The sequence below is a fragment of the Drosophila subpulchrella genome, unplaced genomic scaffold (assembly GCF_014743375.2).
Source record: "Drosophila subpulchrella strain 33 F10 #4 breed RU33 unplaced genomic scaffold, RU_Dsub_v1.1 Primary Assembly Seq159, whole genome shotgun sequence".
In the NCBI taxonomy this organism is placed as follows: domain Eukaryota; kingdom Metazoa; phylum Arthropoda; class Insecta; order Diptera; family Drosophilidae; genus Drosophila; species Drosophila subpulchrella.
The window spans coordinates 40,375-50,000 of record NW_023665497.1 but is presented as its reverse complement, the minus strand read 5'-3'; the positions used below and the strand labels follow the sequence as shown (position 1 = coordinate 50,000).

At 33.8% G+C, this 9,626-nt stretch overlaps 2 non-coding genes across 2 annotated transcripts; both read left to right on the top strand.

The window, feature by feature from the left end:
* Window positions 1-402: 402 nt before the first annotated feature.
* LOC119559025 lies at window positions 403-581 on the top strand. Its single transcript, XR_005220604.1, has one exon. It is a non-coding gene; the product is annotated as a 5.8S ribosomal RNA (ribosomal RNA).
* Window positions 582-982: 401 nt separating this feature from the next.
* On the top strand, window positions 983-4,953 carry LOC119559021. The gene has a single exon (XR_005220600.1). It is a non-coding gene; the product is annotated as a large subunit ribosomal RNA (ribosomal RNA).
* Window positions 4,954-9,626: the final 4,673 nt, after the last annotated feature.

Below are 9,626 nucleotides of genomic sequence, written 5' to 3'. Positions count from 1 at the left end.
TATTATTATTATATTGTATATTAAATGCAATTAATTAATAAAACACTGTGTGTATATGGACCATAATATACACGCGTTGCGATATGTATTGTTCATCTCAGTTATGCGCATACATTGGATAATGCAACAACCTAAAATGTACAATGTTGTACCTGATTATTACAGGTTAATGTTTTATATAAATTTCAATATATATCGCTAAAAAAAAGTATTAATACCGTAAATGCCATTTAAAAAATACTTGATATATTATTGGTTATATGAAACTAAGACATTTCGCAGCATTCGTTTTAGGTATAAAAATCAATTTATTGAAGGAATTGATATATGCCAGTAAAATGGTGTATTTTTAATTTCTTTCAATAAAAACATATATGACAAAATTACCAAACCAATATATAAAACTCTAAGCGGTGGATCACTCGGCTCATGGGTCGATGAAGAACGCAGCAAACTGTGCGTCATCGTGTGAACTGCAGGACACATGAACATCGACATTTTGAACGCATATCGCAGTCCATGCTGTTATGTACTTTAATTAATTTTATAGTGCTGCTTGGACTACATATGGTTGAGGGTTGTAAGACTATGCTAATTAAGTTGTTTATATAAATTTTATAATGAAATTTTATAAGCATATGGTATATTATTGGATAATAATAATTTAATTATTATATTATTCATAATATTAACAAATATATGAAAAACATTATCTCACATTAGTAAATAATTTGAATGTGAAAAACGAAGAGAAATATTTTCTTTTTCAATCAAATAATACTGAGAAATGTCTAGCATAAAAAATTTATCTAGAATTGTCTCTTATTAAAGATTAGTAAATAGAAAGCCGTTGACAATATTATTATTCTTCGTTGATTCGTTAGACCAAACAAATGCCATACAAATATATAAAATATATAACGAATTTAATAAAATGTTTTATCATTATATATAAAGAATTAATTGCAAAAAAAGTTATACACAACCTCAACTCATATGGGACTACCCCCTGAATTTAAGCATATTAATTAGGGGAGGAAAAGAAACTAACCAGGATTTTCTTAGTAGCGGCGAGCGAAAAGAAATCAGTTCAGCACTAAGTCACTTTGTCTATATGGCAAATGTGAGATGCAGTGTATGGAGCGTCAATATTCTAGTATGAGAAATTAACGATTTAAGTCCTTCTTAAATGAGGCCATTTACCCATAGAGGGTGCCAGGCCCGTATAACGTTAATGATTACTAGATGATGTTTCCAAAGAGTCGTGTTGCTTGATAGTGCAGCACTAAGTGGGTGGTAAACTCCATCTAAAACTAAATATAACCATGAGACCGATAGTAAACAAGTACCGTGAGGGAAAGTTGAAAAGAACTCTGAATAGAGAGTTAAACAGTACGTGAAACTGCTTAGAGGTTAAGCCCGATGAACCTGAATATCCGTTATGGAAAATTCATCATTAAAATTGTAATATTTAAACAATATTATGATAATAGTGTGCATTTTTTCCATATAAGGACATTGTAATCTATTAGCATACAAAATTTATCATAAAATATAACTTATAGTTTATTCAAATTAATTTGCTTGCATTTTAACACAGAATAAATGTTATTAATTTGATAAAGTGCTGATAGATTTATATGAATACAGTGCGTTAATTTTTCGGAATTATATAATGGCATAATTATCATTGATTTTTGTGTTTATTATATGCACTTGTATGATTAACAATGCGAAAGATTCAGGATACCTTCGGGACCCGTCTTGAAACACGGACCAAGGAGTCTAACATATGTGCAAGTTATTGGGATATAAACCTAATAGCGTAATTAACTTGACTAATAATGGGATTAGTTTTTTAACTATTTATAGCTAATTAACACAATCCCGGGGCGTTCTATATAGTTATGTATAATGATATTTATATTATTTATGCCTCTAACTGGAACGTACCTTGAGCATATATGCTGTGACCCGAAAGATGGTGAACTATACTTGATCAGGTTGAAGTCAGGGGAAACCCTGATGGAAGACCGAAACAGTTCTGACGTGCAAATCGATTGTCAGAATTGAGTATAGGGGCGAAAGACCAATCGAACCATCTAGTAGCTGGTTCCTTCCGAAGTTTCCCTCAGGATAGCTGGTGCATTTTAATGTTATATAAAATAATCTTATCTGGTAAAGCGAATGATTAGAGGCCTTAGGGTCGAAACGATCTTAACCTATTCTCAAACTTTAAATGGGTAAGAACCTTAACTTTCTTGATATGAAGTTCAAGGTTATGATATAATGTGCCCAGTGGGCCACTTTTGGTAAGCAGAACTGGCGCTGTGGGATGAACCAAACGTAATGTTACGGTGCCCAAATTAACAACTCATGCAGATACCATGAAAGGCGTTGGTTGCTTAAAACAGCAGGACGGTGATCATGGAAGTCGAAATCCGCTAAGGAGTGTGTAACAACTCACCTGCCGAAGCAACTAGCCCTTAAAATGGATGGCGCTTAAGTTGTATACCTATACATTACCGCTAAAGTAGATGATTTATATTACTTGTGATATAAATTTTGAAACTTTAGTGAGTAGGAAGGTACAATGGTATGCGTAGAAGTGTTTGGCGTAAGCCTGCATGGAGCTGCCATTGGTACAGATCTTGGTGGTAGTAGCAAATAATCGAATGAGACCTTGGAGGACTGAAGTGGAGAAGGGTTTCGTGTGAACAGTGGTTGATCACGAGTTAGTCGGTCCTAAGTTCAAGGCGAAAGCCGAAAATTTTCAAGTAAAACACAAATGCCATACAAATATAATTATATTATATAAATCAAGCTAATTAATATACTTGAATAATTTTGAACGAAAGGGAATACGGTTCCAATTCCGTAACCTGTTGAGTATCCGTTTGTTATTAAATATGGGCCTCGTGCTCATCCTGGCAACAGGAACGACCATAAAGAAGCCGTCGAGAGATATCGGAAGAGTTTTCTTTTCTGTTTTATAGCCGTACTACCATGGAAGTCTTTCGCAGAGAGATATGGTAGATGGGCTAGAAGAGCATGACATATACTGTTGTGTCGATATTTTCTCCTCGGACCTTGAAAATTTATGGTGGGGACACGCAAACTTCTCAACAGGCCGTACCAATATCCGCAGCTGGTCTCCAAGGTGAAGAGTCTCTAGTCGATAGAATAATGTAGGTAAGGGAAGTCGGCAAATTAGATCCGTAACTTCGGGATAAGGATTGGCTCTGAAGATTGAGATAGTCGGGCTTGATTGGGAAACAATAACATGGTTTATGTGCTCGTTCTGGGTAAATAGAGTGTCTGGCATTTATGTTGGTCACTTGTTCCCCGGATAGTTTAGTTACGTAGCCAATTGTGGAACTTTCTTGCTAAAATTTTTAAGAATACTAATTGGGTTAAACCAATTAGTTCTTATTAATTATAACGATTATCAATTAACAATCAATTCAGAACTGGCACGGACTTGGGGAATCCGACTGTCTAATTAAAACAAAGCATTGTGATGGCCCTAGCGGGTGTTGACACAATGTGATTTCTGCCCAGTGCTCTGAATGTCAAAGTGAAGAAATTCAAGTAAGCGCGGGTCAACGGCGGGAGTAACTATGACTCTCTTAAGGTAGCCAAATGCCTCGTCATCTAATTAGTGACGCGCATGAATGGATTAACGAGATTCCTACTGTCCCTATCTACTATCTAGCGAAACCACAGCCAAGGGAACGGGCTTGGAATAATTAGCGGGGAAAGAAGACCCTTTTGAGCTTGACTCTAATCTGGCAGTGTAAGGAGACATAAGAGGTGTAGAATAAGTGGGAGATATTAGACTTCGGTTTGGTATCGCCAATGAAATACCACTACTCTTATTGTTTCCTTACTTACTTGATTAAATGGAACGTGTATCATTTCCTAGCCATTATACGGATATATTTATTATATCTTATGGTATTGGGTTTTGATGCAAGCTTCTTGATCAAAGTATCACGAGTTTGTTATATAATCGCAAACAAATTCTTTAATAAAACGGTGCATTTATGTATTTTTGATTTGAAAATTTGGTATAACTCCAATTACTCAGGTATGATCCAATTCAAGGACATTGCCAGGTAGGGAGTTTGACTGGGGCGGTACATCTCTCAAATAATAACGGAGGTGTCCCAAGGCCAGCTCAGTGCGGACAGAAACCACACATAGAGCAAAAGGGCAAATGCTGACTTGATCTCGGTGTTCAGTACACACAGGGACAGCAAAAGCTCGGCCTATCGATCCTTTTGGTTTAAAGAGTTTTTAACAAGAGGTGTCAGAAAAGTTACCATAGGGATAACTGGCTTGTGGCGGCCAAGCGTTCATAGCGACGTCGCTTTTTGATCCTTCGATGTCGGCTCTTCCTATCATTGTGAAGCAAAATTCACCAAGCGTTGGATTGTTCACCCATGCAAGGGAACGTGAGCTGGGTTTAGACCGTCGTGAGACAGGTTAGTTTTACCCTACTAATGACAAAACGTTGTTGCGACAGCATTCCTGCGTAGTACGAGAGGAACCGCAGGTACGGACCAATGGCACAATACTTGTTCGAGCGAACAGTGGTATGACGCTACGTCCGTTGGATTATGCCTGAACGCCTCTAAGGTCGTATCCGTGCTGGACTGCAATGATAAATAAGGGGCAATTTGCATTGTATGGCTTCTAAACCATTTAAAGTTTATAATTTACTTTATAAACGACAATGGATGTGATGCCAATGTAATTTGTAACATAGTAAATTGGGAGGATCTTTGATCACCTGATGCCGCGCTAGTTACATATAAAAGCATTATTTAATACAATGACAAAGCCTAGAATCAATTGTAAACGACTTTTGTAACAGGCAAGGTGTTGTAAGTGGTTGAGCAGCTGCCATACTGCGATCCACTGAAGCTTATCCTTTGCTTGATGATTCGATAATAAAGATGTTGCAAGCGGGCATAATCATTATGCTTGCTTGCAGCATCGCACGCCACTTTGTTTGTGGTGTGTAAGGTAGGGAAGAAGAAATATAAAAGACCTAAATTGGAAACATCAATATATAAGTAAATATTGAACAAACAAAATGTATCGTCATCTTATTAGTGACGCGATGATAAAGTGGCAAACATATTCCATGTATAAATATTCCTATGGTATTAAAATTCAAGTAAAGAGGACATATATAAAAGTTTGTATATATGGTTCATTCAATGGTAGCAGCGGTTGGTTGGTTGGTGTCTGCTCCTCTTATTGTTCAAAACTTATGTTATGGTAGCAAGTCTATATCGTCATATTATTAGTGACGCGAAAAAGTAGTGGCAAAACATATTCCATGTATAAATAAATATTCCTATGGTATTGAAATTCAAGTAAAGAGGCCATTCAAGTAAAGAGGACTTATATAAATATAAGTATATATAATGGTAGCAGCGCGGTTGGTTGGTTGGTGTGTCTGCTCCTCTTATTGTTCAAAACTTATGTTATGGTAGCAAGACTGTATCGTCATATTATTAGTGACGCGAAAAAGTAGTGGCAAAACATATTCCATGTATAAATATTCCTATGGTATTGAAATTCAACTAAAGAGGACATATAAAATTACTATCAATGGTAGCAGTGGTTGGTTGGTTGGTGGTTGGTTGGCGGCTGCTCCTATTATTGTTCAAGACTTATGTTATGGTAGCAAGTCTGTATCGTCATATTAATTATTAGTGACGCGAAAAAGTAGTGGAAATCATATTCCATGTATAAATAGATTCCTATGGTAATGAAATTTTCAAGTAAAGAGAGGACCATTCAAGTAAGAGGACATATAAAAAGTAAGTATATGTTCCTCCAATGGTAGCAGTGGTTGGTTGGTTGGCGGCTGATCCTCTTATTGTTCAAAACTTATTTTATCAATATGAGTTTGGCAATACAATAAAGAAGACCAATCTAATCCATATAAAACTAAATGTATTATATGGATATGCTTAGGAAACCCATATATTCATAAAAAAAAATTATGTATAGAAAATTATACATATATCTTTTATATAAATGAATCGTATGGATATCGCCTTATGGTAGGTATAATAACTTTTTAAGGCATAATAATGTATAATATAGAAAATATACATTGAAATATAAATGCATTTTTATAGATATGGCGGCATATAAGTGCCATATACACAAGAATAAATAATAGAATTTACCAATATATAATTAAAATGAGATATATAAACCTAGTGAGGGGCTGCACTAGTATATGAATCGTATGGATATGGCTTATAGGTATAATACCTATAAGGCATAATAATGTATAATATAATAAATATAAATTAAGATATGAATGAATTATATAAATATGGCATAGAAATGCCATATACATACATAAGAATAAATGGTAGAATTTACCCATATATCACTGAAACACGATATATAAACCTAATGATAGCTGGCACTAGTACTGTAAACATGCACGCAATAGTGCGTGGGGTAAAAAACTACTATAGGGAGGTGGTCGTTGGCGGGCCCCTCCTCGTATTGGTCAAAACTTATGTTATGCATATGAATTTGTCAATACTATATAGAACGCCAAGCATATCCATATAAACTATGGATATGCATAGAAATCCATACAAAAGTAAAAAAAAATTATGTATAGAAAAATATACATATATTTATATAAGTGAATCGTATGGATATGGCTTATAGGTATAATACCTATAAGGCATAATAATGTATAACAAGTAAATATACATTGAAATGTGAATGCATTGTATGGATATGGCATATAAATGCCATATATATAGAAATAAATTGTATATCAATGATATAACAATTATAAACCTAGTGAGGGGCGGCACTAGTGAATGAATCGTATGGATATGGCTTATAGGTATAATACCTATAAGGCATAATAATGTATAATATAATAAATATACATTAAGATATGAATGGATTGTATAAATATGGCATAGAAATGCCATATACATAAGAATAAATGGTAGAATTTACCCATATATCACTGAAACACGATATATAAACCTAGTGATAGCTGGCACTAGTACTGTAAACAGGCACGCAATAGTGCGTGGGGTAAAAAACTACTATAGGGAGGTGGTCGTTGGCGGGCCCCTCCTCGTATTGGTCAAAACTTATGTTATGCATATGAATTTGTCAATACTATATAGAACGCCAAGCATATCCATATAAACTATGGATATGCATAGAAATCCATACAAAAGTAAAAAAAAATTATGTATAGAAAAATATACATATATTTATATAAGTGAATCGTATGGATATGGCTTATAGGTATAATACCTATAAGGCATAATAATGTATAACAAGTAAATATACATTGAAATGTGAATGCATTGTATGGATATGGCATATAAATGCCATATATATAGAAATAAATTGTATATCAATGATATAACAATTATAAACCTAGTGAGGGGCGGCACTAGTGAATGAATCGTATGGATATGGCTTATAGGTATAATACCTATAAGGCATAATAATGTATAATATAATAAATATACATTAAGATATGAATGGATTGTATAAATATGGCATAGAAATGCCATATACATAAGAATAAATGGTAGAATTTACCCATATATCACTGAAACACGATATATAAACCTAGTGATAGCTGGCACTAGTACTGTAAACAGGCACGCAATAGTGCGTGGGGTAAAAAACTACTATAGGGAGGTGGTCGTTGGCGGGCCCCTCCTCGTATTGGTCAAAACTTATGTTATGCATATGAATTTGTCAATACTATATAGAACGCCAAGCATATCCATATAAACTATGGATATGCATAGAAAACCATACAAAAGTAAAAAAAAATTATGTATAGAAAAATATACATATATTTATATAAGTGAATCGTATGGATATGGCTTATAGGTATAATACCTATAAGGCATAATAATGTATAACAAGTAAATATACATTGAAATGTGAATGCATTGTATGGATATGGCATATAAATGCCATATATATAGAAATAAATTGTATATCAATGATATAACAATTATAAACCTAGTGAGGGGCGGCACTAGTGAATGAATCGTATGGATATGGCTTATAGGTATAATACCTATAAGGCATAATAATGTATAATATAATAAATATACATTAAGATATGAATGGATTGTATAAATATGGCATAGAAATGCCATATACATAAGAATAAATGGTAGAATTTACCCATATATCACTGAAACACGATATATAAACCTAGTGATAGCTGGCACTAGTACTGTAAACAGGCACGCAATAGTGCGTGGGGTAAAAAACTACTATAGGGAGGTGGTCGTTGGCGGGCCCCTCCTCGTATTGGTCAAAACTTATGTTATGCATATGAATTTGTCAATACTATATAGAACGCCAAGCATATCCATATAAACTATGGATATGCATAGAAAACCATACAAAAGTAAAAAAAAATTATGTATAGAAAAATATACATATATTTATATAAGTGAATCGTATGGATATGGCTTATAGGTATAATACCTATAAGGCATAATAATGTATAACAAGTAAATATACATTGAAATGTGAATGCATTGTATGGATATGGCATATAAATGCCATATATATAGAAATAAATTGTATATCAATGATATAACAATTATAAACCTAGTGAGGGGCGGCACTAGTGAATGAATCGTATGGATATGGCTTATAGGTATAATACCTATAAGGCATAATAATGTATAATATAATAAATATACATTAAGATATGAATGGATTGTATAAATATGGCATAGAAATGCCATATACATAAGAATAAATGGTAGAATTTACCCATATATCACTGAAACACGATATATAAACCTAGTGATAGCTGGCACTAGTACTGTAAACAGGCACGCAATAGTGCGTGGGGTAAAAAACTACTATAGGGAGGTGGTCGTTGGCGGGCCCCTCCTCGTATTGGTCAAAACTTATGTTATGCATATGAATTTGTCAATACTATATAGAACGCCAAGCATATCCATATAAACTATGGATATGCATAGAAATCCATACAAAAGTAAAAAAAAATTATGTATAGAAAAAAATATACATATATTTATATAAGTGAATCGTATGGATATGGCTTATAGGTATAATACCTATAAGGCATAATAATGTATAACAAGTAAATATACATTGAAATGTGAATGCATTGTATGGATATGGCATATAAATGCCATATATATAGAAATAAATTGTATATCAATGATATAACAATTATAAACCTAGTGAGGGGCGGCACTAGTGAATGAATCGTATGGATATGGCTTATAGGTATAATACCTATAAGGCATAATAATGTATAATATAATAAATATACATTAAGATATGAATGGATTGTATAAATATGGCATAGAAATGCCATATACATAAGAATAAATGGTAGAATTTACCCATATATCACTGAAACACGATATATAAACCTAGTGATAGCTGGCACTAGTACTGTAAACAGGCACGCAATAGTGCGTGGGGTAAAAAACTACTATAGGGAGGTGGTCGTTGGCGGGCCCCTCCTCGTATTGGTCAAAACTTATGTTATGCATATGAATTTGTCAATACTATATAGAACGCCAAGCATATCCATA